The 20,080-nt window shown below is 32.9% G+C and overlaps 1 protein-coding gene across 2 annotated transcripts in view; it reads left to right on the top strand.

Moving 5' to 3' along the window:
- The first annotated feature begins 383 nt into the window (after nt 1-383).
- LOC129754238 (facilitated trehalose transporter Tret1-like) overlaps nt 384-20,080 on the top strand; it is a 48,199-nt gene continuing 28,502 nt past the window's right edge. Inside the window, exon 1 of one of the 2 annotated variants that reach the window (XM_055750184.1) lies at nt 384-642. The gene's annotated coding sequence lies outside the window, so the exon portion shown is untranslated. Of the gene's footprint in view, nt 643-12,593; nt 12,865-20,080 lie in introns of those variants that run through there. The other variant, XM_055750193.1, reaches the window with a different exon arrangement.

The raw sequence follows: 20,080 nt of genomic DNA, 5'->3' as shown, positions 1-20,080 counted from the left end.
GTAGAAGTGTTTTTACCTGGCAAACACTTTCGGAGGCACTTGGATCAATATACACTTATTAAACGTTAAACGGCGCGATTGGGTACACACATATGCGCATTATGCCCCTACTGAATCTGAAATCCAATTTTCTACCTACTCTTCAAACTTCATTAAATTTGCGCCTTTTTTTGACCTTCCAGTTATTCTAACTATCAGATTTAGACAAAAAATAAACCAAACTTAAAAACACAATCGAAAATTAAAGTGAATCTTTTCAAATGTATTCTAAAACAAGGCATTCTTCTTAACGTGGGCATTATGCCCCCTCTTCCCCTACTTATTTTCCTTCCTAATAATGTGTCCGCCTCGCCTCTAGCTGATAACTACTTAGCTAGCAGCGAACCGATACTGGAACGGCCGCTTTTGACCTTGTCCGTTTGCCGAGAGGCGCCTTTCTTGAAGATACTGGCAACATAAGCTTTGCGACTTGCGGCCTACGGGATGCTCAAGAGTAGAAATCTGTTGACGCTAGTGTAACGCGGGTCGATCGGAAGGTGCTGTTCAAATTTACTACTCATTGCATATTTACTGACTACCGAATAGAACGAAGTTAATCAGCTTCCGGTTTTTATTTTCCGTAACAAAGAAGTTCCCTAAAAGGTGAGTAACAATATCATCGCAGCTGGTCAACCGAATGTTCAGTGATATCGAACGTGAGAAAAAAAACTAGTTCTACCAATAAAATTTTGTTATGTAATTAATGCACTTCACTTATGGACCACAGGAAAAGTTCAATTTTTCAAAATAAAGGCCATTAAACCATATGACTTCGCAATTGTGTTAGATTCGAATCTATCCAAAAAGTTCACTTCGTGGCAAGGGCGCATTAAGCAAACTTATTGCGCCAATTGCTAAAGTGACTTTGTGACAAACCGGGAGGAAAATGTTTTGATTAATCGCGAAAGTCATTAGGGAAAACGTCCTTTGTTGGCGTTGCCGGTTGCATACCTTGTGATGCTATAACAGGAGTCACGCTTGCATGGCCATATTGAAGCAAAACGTTTCTGTTTGTTTACTTGGGCTGGCTCATCATTAAATAAATTAATTTCAGATGAAAATAACGTCTGTCAAAACTGCTTCTAAATAAAAATTAGACGGGTTTGCCTTTCCATCTCTTCTACCTAACTTCGGATCATTTTTCTTGAAAAACATTAATCCAAAATGATTGTAATTCTTAAACCTAACTGGCAATAATTTTTAAGAATCGACAAACAAGGAACAAGTATTTTTGAGCCACCAAAACGATAGTATTTTGAAAAATAGGTCCATTTTCGCTTTTTTCATGTTCTTTTTTAGCTCCTCTCATCTGTAGCTTTTGATAAATGCTTGACAAACAGTTGTCATTAGTATGGATTTCAGCATTTGGTGCATAAAGTAAGTTAAAAACAAAAAGTTTGATTTTGGTTTTATGCCGATTCTAGTAAACCCCTTTAAAAGACGGGGTAGGGTTCTAGAGGATTAAGTTTAGCAGTTTGCATGAGAATCAATCAATAATATTTACTGGGGTATAAATATTATTCGGACAATCTACCTTTTTTTAAATAAATATTTTTATACTTCAGGTACTTGTCCGGGGTAGCATGCAAAAAATGAAAATCAAATTGACACTTTGTAGATCTCGTTTCCATATGCTGGCAGCTGGAATATTGATTTGCATCACGCGATTGTTATCATAAAAATTACATATGTACCTTCATCTTAAAATTTATTTTTATGATTCCATAAAATATAGGGGAGAATGAGGATACTTCATCCCTGGAGATACTTGATTCCTTTGCTATATCTCGAAACCGGAATGTCTTACAAATATCCAATGTTCTAGAAAAATGTGCCAAATAGAACAACATTACAATGCTGTTATCTCAACAAATTTTAAAAGTTTAAAATTTTCGAGTTATTGAACTTTATGTGAAAAATTTAACAAAATGTGGTTTGAAGATATTTTTTTATCACTTTAAAATGTTTCTCATACAAAAAAATTAAAATATTTATTTCAATATGTCAATCTATTGAGTATAATAATATAATATAAACTTCATAGTGCCATATTTTCATAGCAATAGCAAACTCTCAATTTTTCTAAGAAGAAGTTTTCCAAAATGTTTGTTATGGGTATAATTGATCCCTAGAGCCAAAAAGATATTTTTTTTCTTCTGAATGAATCGTGATCATTGGTTGTTGTATTAAGTTACTAATACCTGTTCAATAACTTATGTTTATCCAGTAATTATCAATTAAAAATGGTTAAAACTAGTGTATTTATCTAAAAACAAGAAAGTTGCGCCTCAAAGTATGCACTGATTCTAGGGTAGTAAACAAACTTTCAGAATTCTCTTTGTCTGATATTCACAAACTGTGAAATGATAACTAATATAGTAAAAATAGTCACAGGACCTTTTATCTTCGGATTTTACTAGATTTTTGCCTAGAGTCAGGGCACCCTGAATTAACGATCAAGTCTCCTTTAGTGGAGGGTCAAGTCTCCTGTAACTTAAAAAATATCACAATTTTTTTAGTCTCACGTATGTAAATGCTTCTAGTTCATCTACGAGTTCATGTTTCATTTCAGCATATAAACTTTTGGAGCATATTAACTTGAAATCACACGCTCTCAGAAAATGCAAAAGACGGCAAGTTGCTAAATTTTCCCAAAATGATATGATGAAAATAAGAAAAGGGGATCAAGTATTCACATTCTCTCGTATATGATTATGAAAATATAAAAGCTTTTTTTTGAAAATCTTGAAATGTTTGTACTGTTTGCTTGCGGAAACCCTTATTTATTATCAGAGAAATATGTTATTTTGATGTGTTTCCTTTCTATTTCCTTTCAACATCGAATTTCAGTTTGAAGAGTACTTCAAGTACCGTAAACTGGGGGAACTTTGATAACTTTTTTCATTCATTTTTGAATATTTTGGAAGGAGTTGATTTTTTGTAATACCTAAAAGTTTTAAATCACTTACTGAGGTGCGGAGTATAAAACATGATAATAGATTGCAAAAATATCAAACGACTTTTTTTTTGTAGCGGCCCACCACACTCCCCCACACCAAAAGTCTCAATTAAGCCCCCTGGTAATTGACGCTACTGTTCTCAGTATGTCTGGCAGCAAAATGATAATAAAAGTAAACGCGAGCAAATTTTAATCATGCTGAGAACACAAATATTTATAATGTCGTGCGAGGAAATGAATTATTTAACTAAAATGACTACAAAATGAATCTCAATGGAAAATAATTTCCTTTGAAGAGATTCATTATTAGCTTAGCTTAGCTTAGCTTGATTGACTACTCACATCCACCTTGAATCATTGAACCCGAAATGCTTTATCATTAATTTTGACAAATTTGTATTCTCTAGAACAGTATAAGTTACTTTTTGTTCAAATAGACTGTGGTATGAATAAATTACTAAAAGATCTCATTCTTATTATCATTGCATTTAGAATTCCATGATCGCTGGCGTGGCTCAGTAGAACGAATTCCACATCGCCAATGGTTGCTACTCCGTGATTGACCGAGACCATCAATTTTGCTCAGAGGTCAAAAGAATGGTACTTGGGATTAGCAGCTCATTCTCACTGAACAAAACTGATGCTCTCTCTTTGAACCGTCAATAACGGCGCCGGCCACGTCCTAGTAGTCAATTGATAGAGTGAAATGAGAGAAAAAGGATGAAAGAAAAGCAAATTATGCTTTAGGACCGAGGTCACCTCTGCATCCTAGCAAATAAATTTTGGTTTGGAGATATGGGTAGTAGGAATCGACCAGGGGACACTTTTGACTAGTGTGATCTAATATTTGAATTGCATTCTTCTATGGTTGAAAGATTTTCAGTGGTTATTCCTTGGATGAGACGTTGTTAAATTATTACTCTATGAAAAAATAAAAATTCTGGCTTTCTCACTTTAGTTTATTGTTACTGACAGGCAAATTACAAATTACGAAAAAACTTTATTTGCTATCCTTTACCATTTTTCCCTTTGCTTGAGAGGTTTGAAATCAGCCCGTAAAATGCGTTTTCATGAGAAAAAAAAACTATTTAGGATCTTACTTTATCATCATAAGTTGCCTTATACTGTTACCTATTAAAAACAATCATGTGAATTGATAATCTATTGATCCTATATTAATTGGAAACTTTTTTCTACCGTGTATTTTTCCGACTTTCAAAATATTTTTGTTTTAATAAATAAAAGCTTATATATGTTGAAACTGTATGCCCTAGACTAAAAATTGGGAACAGGTAAACGCCTAAATATATGCAAGATATATTTGTGCACAGTGCACTTATTTAGAAGGAAGGCAGCGAAAGCTTTTACTTTCAACTCGACTTGCATAGAAGTTTGAATGAAATTGAAATATTTCGCGTCTGGCTATAGTAATTTTCAACCATAGATGAAACCGCACATAAATGCAACACATGTTTGTTGAAATATCAGTAGGAATATTCAAGAAAAATACTTAGCTGCGTTGAACGGATTAATGAGGTTAGCCTCCATTTGTGTCGCCCGGTTCAGAAGTCCATCCAAAACCATCAATGTCATCAATTCGACCATATGACGTTTTATCACTGAGATTCAACCTTTCAAATTTTGTAGCACCGTTGTTACGACCGTCACCAATCTTAAAAGCTTCTATGTTTGAAGCTTTTCACTTCGCTTGAACAGCTTTTCTGGCCATCAATGTTCTTACTTCAGATAACCATAAAATACAACAAAATATCACTTTATGCATAGAAATAAACAGAAAAATTTCAATGGCCACGTAATCAACAACCCACGGCGCGACGATTTCACTTCACATATTCGATAGACGGTCCATATTTCGCTAAAAAATGGTATTTTTTTGAAGACGATAGAGGCTAAACAAACAGCACTTGGCATTGTTGCCAGAACTCCAATTTCCTTTGAAGAGATTCATTATTCTATATTTACTATAACAATATTTTTTTCTACAATTTTATCAAGTTATGTTCAAATAATTTAACAAGATAAAATACAAACTACAAAATTTTCAAGAAAAATAATATTAAATATTAACGCTACAAATGTACAAAGGGTAAACAAAACAAAGACTGGTTGATGATCGACTTTTTTAATGGTTCAAATTTTCTTTCAAAAGCTGTACCACTTTGGTTTTGAACATGGAACGATTGGTTATGTTTTTAATTTCAGTTGGTAAGGTGTTGTATTTAGTAGGTCCAATAAACGAAATACTTTTTTTGCTCTAATGATGTTTTGGATCGGCTTCGTTGCAAGAAATCTGACTTGCGAGTGATATGAGTTCGCATTTTCGCATCCCCGTGGTAAAATGGAGGTTTCGAATATTTTCTATTGAGTGTAGATTAGCATAGAATAGTATTTCCATGCATAGCTGGGTTATTAGTACAAAGAAGTTTTTTTATGCGAAGAATGAAACAACATGTATTTTTGTATAATTTAGTGAAAGTAGGTTTGAATTGAAATATTTTGAAAGCAGTTTTAGGTCATCTTCAATGGGCTGAATTATAATATCAGGTGAAGTTTCTGAATAAAAACTTGCTGTATCATCGGAAAATAAACGTGCTGTTCCTTTAGATTGAAGGTTACATAAATCATTGGCATATAAAAGGAATAGTAATGGCCGATATTACTCCCTTGTGGTACCTACACCGATATCAATATTTCTCAATTCGCTTCTTGTATTTTCAAAAGCCACAAACTGCTTGCGATCTCTTATCCCGTATTTATACAACTTGGACAATAATATGTCATATTTTAGAGTGTCGAAGGCTAATGCCCCAAAAATATTTTTCGACTCTATTTTATATATGATGGAGTCAACTAATTCTGAGATGGCAATTTTAGTGTTCGAACCTGATCTAAATCCACATTGCAGTTCATAAAGCATATTATTCAGATTTAGAAAGTCTACAATTCTATTAACAAGAAGCTTCTCGAATACTTTACTAAAAACGCTTAAGGTCGAGATAAGACGATAGTTATTGACGTCAAGCGAATCGCAAATTGATTAAAATATTGTGTAAGTATGTATGAGAATGTTCCATGGTTATTTTTCAGGACACTAATAGGGAAACCATCTGGTCCATGACGCTTTCTATTTTTAAGTGAAAAAATCACTAGTCGAACTAGCAAGTAAGAAGATTGTATTTTCTACTCTTCGATTTGAGACAAATGATCATTTTCAGTATCTATTGGAATCTTTTCAGCCAGGTTCTTTCCAATTGTGGAAAAGTTTTTGTTAAATTTCTCACAAATCTGTGTACTATTGGTTATAACACCTCTTTCATCTGAAAGGTTAATAGAGGAAGTCGTTTTAGATTTACCTAATAGCGTATTTATGTTTCTCCAGAGCTTAGAATGAGGAGAATTATTTAATAAGCGAAGCGCTCGTAATAGAGCCTTTTACATTCTTGTTTTTTCTAAATCATTTTTTTATGAATTAACATCTCTTTTAACACTAGAAGGACCGGCAAATTGAATATACCTATTCGGACCGCGACCAGTCAAAATGACTGGTAAAGGGAAAAATTTTTATATCATAATGTTTTTAAATTTTTTCTTTTGAAATTATTTTGTTATTTATTCGATATCATTTTTGTTACAAAATGGAAAAAAAATTTCACCATGGGTGCACGGAATCACCTCATTTTCGCATAGTTGGCGAATGCGTGTATGTCATAAAATGAATATTTCAAATAATTATCAAAAAATTAAAACACATTATCAATTTAATTATAAAATCATGTTAGATGGCTATAGGTATTGACCATGGGTGCACGGTTTCACTTCAATTCTGTTTTAGTAGATATTTTCTAGCATCCACAGTTCTGAAATTTTTCAACACGTTGTCTATAAATTATACCTGATATTGTAGGTTTTGAAGCATACTTTTTCTATAAGTAGGGCAATTCACCATGGGTGCACGGATTCACCGCCATTCATCCAAAATTAATTTTTTTGCATGCTAAAGGTAAAGAATAAAGACTTTTATAGATTCAAATGAAAAATTGTGTTAAATACATGGTTTTTTACTATGGGTGCACGGATTCACTGCGTTTTAATCAAATATTGGACTTTTTGAAAAATTTTAAAATGCATTCTTACAAATCTTAACCAAACCAAAGTCGAAACCATGTCTTTCATGATGAGACATAATGATTTAAATAACGATTTTTATTTTAAGTTCCGTTTTTTCATTCCTGGAAAAAAAATATTTTAATTATATCTTGAAATAATAAATTCATTTATTTATAATTAAAAACAGGTTTTTGCAATCGTATATTTATCTGATAAGATCTGATCAACATCCAAGAAATTGGAAAACGGTTACCATGGACCGAGTGAATTTAGGAATTATATGCATCAAGTTATATCGTGCGACGGAAAACAGTGAAAATACAAATAATGAATCAACATTGTCAAATGTACACGTTGATTTGTTTTTCCTTAAATGTTTTTTGATTGATCAATATTGCATTTCAAATACCTATCATATCTAACTCAAAAATATTTTGTGTTCTGAAGCAAGTTGAAAACTATTTATTTCTATATAATTTTCAACGGCGAATTTACAGCCAATCCGTGCACCCATGTTGAAATATCTTTGCGCCGATGTGGTCTATCAGATAGGCTGGCGCGACTCTGGTCTAGGTATGCTAGGCGCACTGGGTTCGATTCCCGGTATCGGCCAGAAAACACTTGGGTTCAAACCCCACAAGTTGCCGACAGGTAAGATGTGTTTCCTCTTATAATAAAAATGTTCAATAAGAATGTTCAATCAGTTGCCAGCTGGCCAGGTATATACACGGGTGCCGGAATACCTGTAAGTGAACTTGCATTGGAAATTTGTCGAACCTAATAATCTAAGAATGCATGTGAATACAAACTTGGGCAGAAACTGCGGTGAATCCGTGCACCCATGGTGGATAACCAACATATAAACAATATTCCGTGCACCCATGTTGAAATATCATTTAAATTATTTAGTTTCATAGCTGGTGTCTTCAAATTTGAATAAATGAGTACACAATTCATAATGATTTTACTCATTCTAGTTTAGTATAAAACATATTTATCACCTAAAGCTACTCGATTACTCGAATGGACATGTATTAAATCTAACATAACTTTTACAAATCTTGATGAAATTCCGCCAAATTTTGACAGAAAGTTTGATTATAGTTGAGCAAAAAAACGGACTAAAAAAATTGGGAGTAAAGTGCTTGAAGCGCCACACAGCGGTCAATCCGAGAACTTTTTCTACAAATTTTCATGACTTCGCATCGAAAATCAATAATTTTATTACGAATGACACACTCCTGCCGACCATAAATCAACTAAGGTTGATTGTCTTGAATGTAGATTGCAAATGAAACCAAAAGCAAGCGAAAAAAATTTATCTTTATTGAGTTATAGGGTTGTGAATTTTACCAGTCATTTTGACTGGTCACGGTCCGAGTGTCCATGGCGAAATTTTTCTCGCTTATTAAAAGAGCTAGTGAAATAAAAAATACACAGTTTTGTAGAGACTCAAAATTCATGAAAAGTCGCATTTTTTGCGAATTTTTAGAGCGTAGTGTTTAAAAGATATTCAACAAACAAAGTGTCCAACCAGTCATTTTGACTGGTGCGGTCTTTCTAGTGTTAAACTGATGTCATCTGGATGCTTTTTTGATCGTTTTAATAAATTCTCTTTTATTTTCATGAGTGTCCAAAGGTCAAATGACATCCACGGACAGCAATTTCCTTCAAGTTTTACCCTTTTATTAAGTGCTCGAGCAGAAATTTTCACAAAGCGATTGTAAGTTGATGTGATTTCTTGTAGACCTTCATCAACATTTTCTGGTGGTTGAATACTGTTTAAATAATTCACTAATAAGCTGTTCAGTTTAGCGTTGTCAACAATCTCTTTCTAAGAATTGTTACGTTTTTATCACATAATAAATTGAAGGATGTGAGTATTTGAAAATGGTCACTAACGTAAGAAAAGATTGTATCATTTTTCAATCAATCTAAGTCAATTCGCTTCGATATAACGTGATCTAGGCTACGGCATTCAGGTTAATCAGATTTACAGGAACGTTTAAGCCACCTACAGTAAAGCAGGAGTGATTATCAGCAACAGATGTTAGAAGAGATTCAATTTGATCACAAAACGTGTTAAACGAGGATGTAGGGGGTCTATATACGCCATATGAACACAAATTACTTGGCCACTTGTACAAATGTCGACACTTATTCGGTGAAAGCCATCAAAAGTTATATTTTAAGTAGTTTTAAATTTCAATTTTTATATATACATAGCTAGGCCTCCATATGGTTGGTCGCGGCAAAAGAAAATCGATGTATATCCCGGAATGTTGTAAATACAACAGTTATCTTTACCAAGCCAAGTTTCACAAATAACAATAACATCAATACAAACATTAAAATGATCTATAGTCTGTAATATACAATCAAATTTATCTAAATTATTCATACTACGTACATTCTATTGCAAAATTCTAAAGGATCTTGAATCATTATTAAAAGTATTTAAATTAAAATCTTCTACATTTTCGTGGTATCTATTATTTAAACTATCCATCGGTTTTAAACAGTTGTACATCTACACAGCAAAAATTATTTCCTGTAAAATTAAGCAAATGTCCTGTAACAAAAAGTAGCAGGACGTTTGCCGTTATTTTACAGGTCAAAAACATATTATGTGCCATTTAATTTTCAATGTTCAACTTTTTTACAGGACATTTGCTGTAATAATAAATGAATCTTCGTTAATTTTCAAGGAAAACAATTTAAAATTACAGGTTTTGTTAGTTACAGGTTGATTTATTTTAAAGGCTGCAGTTTCAGTGACACGTAATAGTCAAAATTTTTTTCTGTGTAGGATATTGGTGGTTATCATTAAATATTTGTTACAAAACCAGATTTCGAGTTTCGGGGTAACTTTGATCACTATCGTTTTACGTACCTCAACATCTTCAAAATTATTGTTTTGATGCCATTTAGCACAGAAGGCATAAACATTAATAAAAGTAATTTTTATTAGGACCAAACTGATTTTTTCATCGATTTTTCAAAAACATTTATAATCGAAAGATGGACAATGTTGCTGCATATATCTAGGGGTAAAAATTATAAACGTTTCTCAATTTTTGTTGGCCTCAAAAACAAATGAAATTTTGCCCTCATACACTTCCCTAGGTCCTCGCACTGTTCTTATGTTCTTATTTTCTTTTTTTTCTACAAATTGAACCATTTGATAGGGTTTAAGCCAGTTTTATTATTCGGGCTTTCTCATGAAAAATCACCGTGTTTTGGCAATATCCAAAAATTTTCACCAAATGCCCATAAAAATAACACTTAAACTTTACCTTAACAAAGATAAAAGTTGAACTTTCACACGAAACAATCCATTTGCTCCTAAACGCTTAAATTTGATCAGGAGAGATTTTTGTTTGTGAGCCTTTGAAAAACCAGATATTTTAAGATTCTAAAGTTACATTTTAAGTAATCTCAAAAATATATAAATAAATACCAAATTAAGCTTATTTGTAACTCAATTTGTAGGCTTTCAAACGTAGTAAACAGTTTTCAAATGTTTTAACTTTTTACTTAGTTAATGATGATTATTTGCAAAAATTTCATGTTGATCAACGTTACCCCTTTGATCAAAGTTCCTCCTGTTTACGTTTTTTTTTTTACATAAATCACCGAAAATTGTCACAACGTGGAAAAGCAATGCAAAGTTTTTTTTAAATCCTTATTTCAATATGATTTTCGAATTGAAAACGCGCATTACCTTTGTGGGACCAGAACTTTTTATATAAATCTGAGAGAACGCTCTCTATAGACCGCCAAGAAGAATGTGAGAGTTATCATACACTCAGTATTGTATTTTTTAATTCTTAATAAATTTTTTGCTACCAAGTAGAGCCTCGCCACATTCCTGGAACCTATAAAAACCGAAAATCAATTTTATGGTTTTTCCAGGGAGCAACAATCTATTGTAGAATGATTTAACTTTCTTCATTCAACTCAAAACTTCATTCTACTTTTGATAGAAATGATCATGATCACCTTGATAACCGTACTTTTGTTAAAATGCTACAGTGTTGTCAGTTATTTACGGCAGTTCTAGAGTATTTTTGAATGAGGTCCTCAAAGTCAAAGTGGTATAAGTGCAAAAATGTTCGATTTTGAGTTAAAAAGTTCCCTAGAGTATTTTTTGAAGCTTTCAATGGAAGCTAGATCTTGATAAAATAAAATATTCAAAGGTTTTTTTTTTAATAATAAGTTAACTTAAAAAATAGAAAAATAATATTTATTAAGTTTATTAAAGTTTGATTAAATCGAAAAATAACCGTGATGAAATCGACCGTGAATTTAGCGAGTAGTGATAAAAACAGATACATAGTGATAAAATCGTAAAACTACTGTGTTCCGGATTATATTACCTTAATTTAATCCAGCAGATTTTTAAATTCCAAAAGATTTGGTCAGTCATTTTTCGCCGGATTTGATCTCAAACGTATCGATGCATTTTTCGAATGTTTTAACCCCTGAATTTATGCACCAAATTACAGCTTTTCTGAATTTAACCCTCGAAAAACCAATCCCGCCTTTAAAATTTTTTTGCTTTACTAAGCACAAATAAAACCAAAGCCAATCGTTATCATAACTTGCTTTTTGCAAAAAATGTTAGTCTAACAATCCATTCTATTGGCAATTGTTTGACGAACAGTTGTTTAAAGCTACAGCTAAGAGAATCTTAAAAACATGAGAAAACTGGAAATGGACCTATTTTTCGAAATACTATCATTTTGGTGGCTCAGAAATCCTTGGTCCATGTGTTTTCAATCTTTGAAACTGTTGACAGTTAGGTATAGAAGTAACAAGCAAAAATTAAGTTCTTCAGTCCAGTATTTATGCAATTAAAAAAAACCTGTTTTAAAATTTTCCTTAACTATGAAGTTTTTATAGAAAAAAGTGTTTCTAATCATAAAACTAAACAGCTGTAATTTCAACGTTCTACAGAAACACTTTCCAATAATAATTGTAGGCTTATAGGACAGAAGTTACACGAATATGAGGGAAAATTTCCGGCAATTTTAACGATTGTCATTATAAGGTACCAATCTTACTTTTAACTTTCAAGTATGGTCATCAACTCAATGTTTAGAAAAACTATTGATTTTTTTCACATTTTTTGAATTTTGGTCACACAGCATACAATTCGCGCCTTGAAGGCAACTTTCAAACGGACCACATCTTTCAGTTATCTGAGGTAGTAACGCTTCGATTTTTTGCATATCACACACAACAAAAAACTACTCATCAAGCCGTGGGAGAGAAATGTCGAGGAAGAGCGTTTAGTAACGTTGATGAGATACTTACTTAAAACCGACTAACAGAACAGGTGTCCGAATTGAGCTCCAGAGCACTAGCTGGTAGCCAGCTCTGTTTCAGTTGGGGATTATCGTATGGAAATTCTGCGGGGATGATCATCAGCTTTCAACAATTGAGTTCAGTTCTAGATCTGCCGTTTGCCGGGAAGGTCACGCGAAAATGCACTAATTTATGTTTGGTCAGTCAGACGGAAGACTTCTTGTTGGGCGGAGAAATTGAGGCGTATTGTGTGCGCTCCAGTTGATTTACAAACGTTATCAAACAGACGGAACAAGACGAGAAGCAAAACCAAAAACTATTAGAAAGTGTAGCTTAGTGTGTAGTTTTAGTGAAATCTCTTCGTTTAGTGTTCTGTGTTTTAACTTTCGCGAGTTCAAATAAACGATAGCGAAGATGGATAATTCTGGGTAATTACAATGAACTTTGAATTTCGCATTTTTCGGAATTTTAAATTCCAATAAAATAATTTGAATCCTTATTCAATTTTTGAAAATCCGAGTTCAACAATTGCTTTTTGTATCTAAAGTTTTCTGAATTCAATAAAAAACTGTGCTCTTTCCTTTCAAGAGTAAAGATCCAGCTGATTGCAGTTTTCGTTAGCAATTGATAATACTGTTGACAAAAATTCAAGGACTTGCAAAATATAAACAATTCCGTTACCCTAGGTGTTGGGCACACCTGAAAGGTAGTAAACAACTCACGTGAAATGTCCAAGCCAATTCAACCAAATGACTTTAAACGGAAGTTTCTTATTATGGTTGCTCACGTTTTTCTACACTTTATTGCGCTCCGCTGATAAAACATTCAATGGGCCAGCACAATGGATGCGTTCGGCCAATATTAAGTAGCGGTAGCTTCTACTCAGCTGGGCGTTATTTGAAGTATTTAGTTCTTTCTACTACCTATTTAGTAACTGTGGATTCTAATCCACACGAATGATAAGCAACAATAAACTTTTTGTACTCCTCGTCTAAATGCTTGACACGTTTTTTTATTGTTGATATTTTGCGCATAAAACGCGCACTAAAGAGGATGTCAAGTTTATCACTCCAAAATCGTAGAACATTCAGTCTACATTCAAGTAATGAGTTTTGACACATAATGATTTTTTTTTTAATTCCCAAAGCAGCTGAACACCTGAATGAAGAAAATACAGTTTTTTTTAAGTTAAGAATAAAATTTAAGGGAATGTGAAGAAAAATATCAAATACCTAAGTCATTTTTGTTCATAATTAAATTTTCTTGTAAATTTGCTAATCAAAATGTTTGGTTATCACATGGTTTTCACATGAGGAGACACCAGTATGCCGCAATACTTTTGAACGAAACGTCCGGGCTCATTTCAGATAGAAATTGTTTTTTTTTGCCTTTTGTGTGAGAAGATCCACTGCGACCATTTTTTTGTGATCTATTGTGGAATAACCAAATTCATTATTTGTCTGACTGATCAGAGTAGATTAGTTCTTTTTAATATAAGTAAGACAAGGGCATTCACATGGAAGGAGCTTCGATGTTTCCTTCTCAGCCTTAAAAACGTCAAATGTCAGATTGTCTTCTTCCCATCAGTTTTAGATGCTATCGACATTTGCAGTGTCCTGTAAGCAATCCTGTAAATGTTTTTAAATCTTTTTCAGATAATGATATTTCCATTTTTAAAAAGCAACGAGACACACTGCAAAAAGGTTCAGGACCTACGAACGGTATTGAAGAGACTTGTATAGCTGTCAGCTTTTTCGATGCCTTCAATTCCTGCATATGAGGGCAAATCTAGCACCCAAGGCAAGTTTTGTCCCTATCTATGAAATTTATCATAGAACAAAAGTTATTATCATAAAACTAAACTTCTGTGAATTGTTCAGAGAAGAAAATGGGTTTAAGGCAGACTTACCAGATACTTTAAAAAAAATCGGGACATTTCACGAAAAAAGCTTGGTAGTCCTTTTCTATTTTATCTGAAATTTGAATTTTTCTTTAAGCTAAGACTAGCTAAGCTAAGACAAGGATTTTTGCTAAGATTCCGGAGAAAAATCTGAAGCCATCTTCATTTGGAAGCCACTTAAAGAATATTTCCTTCAATCGAAAAATATTAACATCGCTAGAACGTGCCCAAAGAACGCTCAAATGAATCAGATTGTTATGGTGATGCTAATACCGTATTTTTTCACCTGGAGGCAAACCAGAGGCAACCTAGGTTCGCTCTAACTGCTGTCATCGTGCTCATTTATTGCTTTAGAGGCAACCTAGGTTCGCTCGAAAAACGAACGGAGTCGCCCCGAGAAGAAAGTCAGTTTTGCTAGAAGTTCACCAATACTCTCAACGTTGTTGTCAAAACATTAAACAGCTGTTTTTGGCTGAAAACAAAACAGTTGAAATAATGAACGGGAAAATGATTATTGCCACGATTTTGAGCCTCTCAGCCAAGTAAATCGTACTATCTGCTGTCCAGTGCAATCCGAACTCGAAAATAGGCAATCCGGATGTGAAGAACCGAGTGAAGAAATCCAGAAGGGAGAACAAAATGACAGCTGCATGTAAACATTGCGCTCGTTCTCACGCACACCCACGTATTGAATAACTCTAAACCCGATAGTCGTTTTTTTATTCGTAATTAAAAAAAAAATACGCCATAAGATAAGCTTGCCAGATTTCCCGGTTTGATCCGATCTTGCCCGAATATTTTACACAAAATGTAGGAAAACTTCAGTTCAGCCCGGTAGGCCGAATTTCGTAGCAAAAAAAGCATAGATTTCGCATAGATTCATTCACTTTATTTACTAAAAAAAGATAAAAAAAAACCTTAAATTGAATTATATTAGACCCATTCCAGCGTGACGTCACAACGTTTGCTAAACAATTTTTTGGTATATTGCATGTAAGTTTTACAGGTGTATAGAATAAATAGTTAACAAAATATAAGCAAAAGGAATCGTGACGTCACAACGCGCCTCTTTTCCCACTTTTCAGTTTTTATTACAACACCGCAATTATCTGCTCTTCTATTTGATCAAATTTTATGAAAATTTCAGGAAAGTATCGATTCATTACAACCAACAAATCGTTGTTTTTGTTTTTTTCAAATTTTGATTTCAATTTATTTTAGAGCGATTCAGTTTCGTGACGTCACTACGCACCATTTTTTTAAAGCAGGGTTTTGCAAAGCGTTGTGACGTCACGAAATTTTATAGTTAGTTACATGAAATAAATCAAAGTATATTCTTAAAATGAATGCTTAATTTACTTAAAATGCTTAAAAGCTTAATAAATAATGTGATTTGGTGATGAAATCGATCCATTTATTCCCAAAAATTAAAAGAATTAAATCTCAAAGGCCCATATAAGCAGATAAGGTTTGCAACACTGCTCACATCAATTTTATTCGAAGTTTTTTTGTCCGATCATGTGAATATTATTTAGGAAAAAAACTAAAACTAGGAAATATTTATTCGTAAAAGCGTTGAAATGTGTTTCTAAATCTTTTTAATCTTTAATTGCAAAGGAAATTAAAAATAAATGATAATTTTAAAGTCTTCGATCTTTTCAAAGATAGTTAATCGACACTAGAGTGCCTAAATCAGCCATCTAATGAAAATCTTATAAGTTGCAAGCTTCAGGTCTAACACAAAGTCCAGTGCCAAATATGGCGATTGGAAATAGAGGTCACAATGAGCCTAAAATTTATATGTAATTATGAGAAATTGGGTTTGGAAGGACATTAGAACCAAGTTATGCACCAATTTCTGAAATGCCTATCGGCTGATTTGTTTTAATTATAGTCATTCACAAAACTTTCATTATGACAAATAGTTTATCTCAAGATCCCATTTCGACAATGGTTTAGTTAAAAAGGTTTTTGAGTTTCAAAAATTAGCTTCTGATGGGTCAAATACAAAAAATACCTGAATGATCGATAATCGACGCTAATTTTGAACGTTATAGCTGTTTTATGATAACTCTAATCGAAACGCGTTCCTCAGATGAAATATTGTCATAATCAAAGCTTTAAAATACTCAAATTGAAAGAAAAATTGGTTGATAAAGACCAAAATTATTGACGAAAAACGGTTTTTTTTATCATGCCGAACAAAATCTACATAATTCCATACAAACTTCAGGTGCGTTGCGCAACCCCTTTCCTTAGAATAATCTGACCCAAATTTTGCATGAGACCTTGTGCTAGTACATATTTGAATTTATTTAATTTTGTAATTCAGTTCAAAGCCTCTTTTGTGAGATTTTATGTGAACACGGGGTTCGATTTGGATTTTCCAGTGACATTCTTTGAGGTGGAAATTTCAATAAGGGCAGTTTTCTATTATAATAATTAAATTAATTTTATTAATTATTTTCTATGAAAATCTTATGAATTTTTTAATAAAAAAGTTTATCTATTAACTTTGCCATGTTCAAAGATTTTTTGAACCTCATTACATTTATTTCATGGAACTTATTTTGTTTGAACATAATGCCAGAAAGAAATAGAAGCTACTAGCGGTGTTTTTCATTCTAACATAGCTATATGGAGAACTTGATCTTTTGCAAGATTTTTATTCAAATCACAGATAACTACCTGCTTTATGATTCACAAATATTCTTTTACAAAATCGATGAGGATTTCATTTGTTTGATAGTTTGTTTATTCTCGAATCTTGAATCGTTTTTAAGCGCTGTTTTATATGTTTATAAGAAATGTTTAAAAATGTTAGTTAATGCAAAAAAATAAATTTAGTTTCTTAAAAAACTTGATAATAGAATTCGTTTATTGAAGCACATTGTTGTGTTGAACTTGTATTGAAGAAATACTATCAAAGTGTTGAAGTAAAAAGTCTTGAACGTTTTCGAAAAAAAGTAAATAAATATTCGTGACGTCACAACGCATTCTTTACCCAGGTGCAACTCACAACCGGCTAAACCGATTTTCAATCTAAAAATTGCATTAAATTCCACTCAAAAAGTTTGAAGAGACCTTCAATTTTTGACAATATGTGAAATTTCAGTAAATCATAAATTTAAAAACAGTAGAATTTTCGTGACGTCACAACGCTTAAAAATAGATACCTTTATCAACGATTCTAGAGCGTAAACTTGCAGTAACTGTTATTTATCTTATATCATGCTTAAAAGATAACTTTTCTACCATCATTTTGCAGTAATTTTTTTTGACATAGCTAGAATTTTGACAAAGTTATGTTATAAATAAAGAATATTTGCAAAAATCAATTCAATTTCATTCCAAAATTTTTAAATTTCAACGTTAACATACTCAATTCTAAAAAAAGGTAGCTGAAAATCTTTTAATGAAAAATGACATTCAAGAAATAACCTTTCTAACGCTATGTAATTTATTTTTGGATAATGAAAAATAAAAATCGGTTCTCTAGTTAAGGGGTGCTTGGAATGGGTCATTATATTTTTTAATTTTTGCGTCCAGAACGATTTTTAGCAAGTTTTATCTATGTACTCATGAACAGTAATTCGGGAGTCTGAAATACGATTTAAAATCTGCTGATGTGTTTTGATGGAAAAATATATTTTCTAGTGTATTCTCTTTGTTTTTTTATAAAATAATTCCGTGGCTTTGACTTAATTTGCCCGGATTTAGAGTTGAAAATTTGGAAATCAAATTCCCGGATTCTGCCAGGTTTTTAGATAAAATTTCCCAGATTAGCTCGGTCAGGATATGTCTGGAAAATATTCTGGCAACCTAAAATGCTGAGAACTAAACGAATTATTGTTTCTTGTCTTATATAAACTTCGAAAAATGCTGCTTGTTTTGAGAAAATAAGCCCAAAAGGTAACATTATATTTGAATAATTTTTTTGTTGAATGTATTTTTATTGTAGCTAAATTTAGGTTTTTCCAATGTAAGTCAGTGAAACTTCATTAAAGTGTTACGTATATAATTTTTACAGCCTCATCGGTGAATGTGATGTTCCTTAAGTAAGAACGTTTCTAGTTTTCAAAATCATGAAAGAATAAAAGAAGACTAGGAATAAATGACAGTAGTTGAAAATGAACGAGGAGAGATTTTATAAGAAGCGTTTTCATTAAGCACGGACTAACTATTTTGAAGAGACAATTGGAGTGGGTTGCGTCTACCACAAAAGTTTTCTCAGAAAAAGCAGGACGGTGGGACATTTTCTAAAAAACGGGACATGTCCCACTTTTGCGGGACGGATGGCAACCCTAATTCAATGGGGTTAATATTTGATGCATTTTTTCAATGAACTTTCTGAGCTCCAACCCCGCTTTTAGATGGAGTTTACTAAAATCGGCATGAAACTAAAGCCAATTATGTTTTCAATTTGCACAGCTTGTTTTTAAACATTATAATTAATAATAATCAATACTAATGGGAACTGTTGTCAAGAGCTATAGGTAAGAGAATTATGAAAACATGAAAAAAAACAGAAAGTGGATCTTCTTTTAGAAAAAAAACTGCATATATTTAGGTAGGCTCAGATCTATGTGATTTATCTATATGTGGGGCAAGACCAATGTGGTGAAAAGAGAGGTGATGAGAACGAAACGTTGCAAAAGTAGAAGTAAAGTTATTTCTTCGTAAACATAGTTACCATGACAGAAGTGACGTCACTACCGACCATTTTCGCGACGCATTTTGCCTAGGATAAATGAAGCTCCCTGACAACGACGCATCGCGACGCAGGGCTTGTTTATGTTTATTTTTCTTTTTTTTCTCCGACGTGCAATAGTGTGCGTTCCTTTGCGCCACCTTAGTAAAAGTGTACCTCATTGGGGCAAGACTACCCTTGCACGAGTGTGAGAATCAGTTTTTCCAATGTTTTGATTGCTACGTCACAAACGTTCATGAGCGTCTCGACGTTGAAGTCATCATTCATCGACGACATGCAACGTTCCATGTTAAAAAAAAATCACAATCAAAGCACCCTTTTTTACGCCTTTTCTCTTGACGCCTAATACGGTGGTGACGCTATGAGTTCTAAATAATTAACAATTTTATTTGCGTCCCAAACATTTCTACTAATAAGTTTCTATGGCTACATTTGGACGCCTAATACTTGATTCCGTGATGGCGTCGTGATACGTCACAATCGTTCATAAACAACTGTATGGATACAACAAACTAATACCTACTAAAGTTTTTGGATGTCCCCACCTATAGATAAAGCATGGATCTTCATAAATCTGGACGCACTGTTTATTATACCATTGGGATTGGGCCTGCTAAAAAGAATAAAGCATGCTCTTTACTCTTACCAGTGATTGAAATCCTCACCAATTTTCTCAGGAGGGATGCCAACTGTTTTTCAGAAATGTCTGGAAGATTTTGAAAAAAATGTCTGGAAAAGTCTGGATGGCTAACTTTATAGGTGACGACCTTTTTTTTTTTTTTTTGGTCGCCAGATCGCAATATTGTAGTCTAGGAAGCAATACTCATTACATTACATTAATTAAACTACCGAAAGCTTAGACCCATTCAGCTGTCAAAATAACTTCTGTATTCTGATTCGCAGTAAAATCAGTGTTGAACTATTGGATTTCAATAGTATTTTTTTAATAAAACGTTGGGCTTATAGAAATTCTGGACAAATCTGGATAATTTATGAAAAGTCTGGACCAGACAACCTTAGGTCTGTATTTCTG

This window comes from Uranotaenia lowii, chromosome 1, assembly GCF_029784155.1.
Source record: "Uranotaenia lowii strain MFRU-FL chromosome 1, ASM2978415v1, whole genome shotgun sequence".
Lineage (NCBI taxonomy): Eukaryota > Metazoa > Arthropoda > Insecta > Diptera > Culicidae > Uranotaenia > Uranotaenia lowii.
This window is presented reverse-complemented; position numbering and strand designations above follow the sequence as displayed.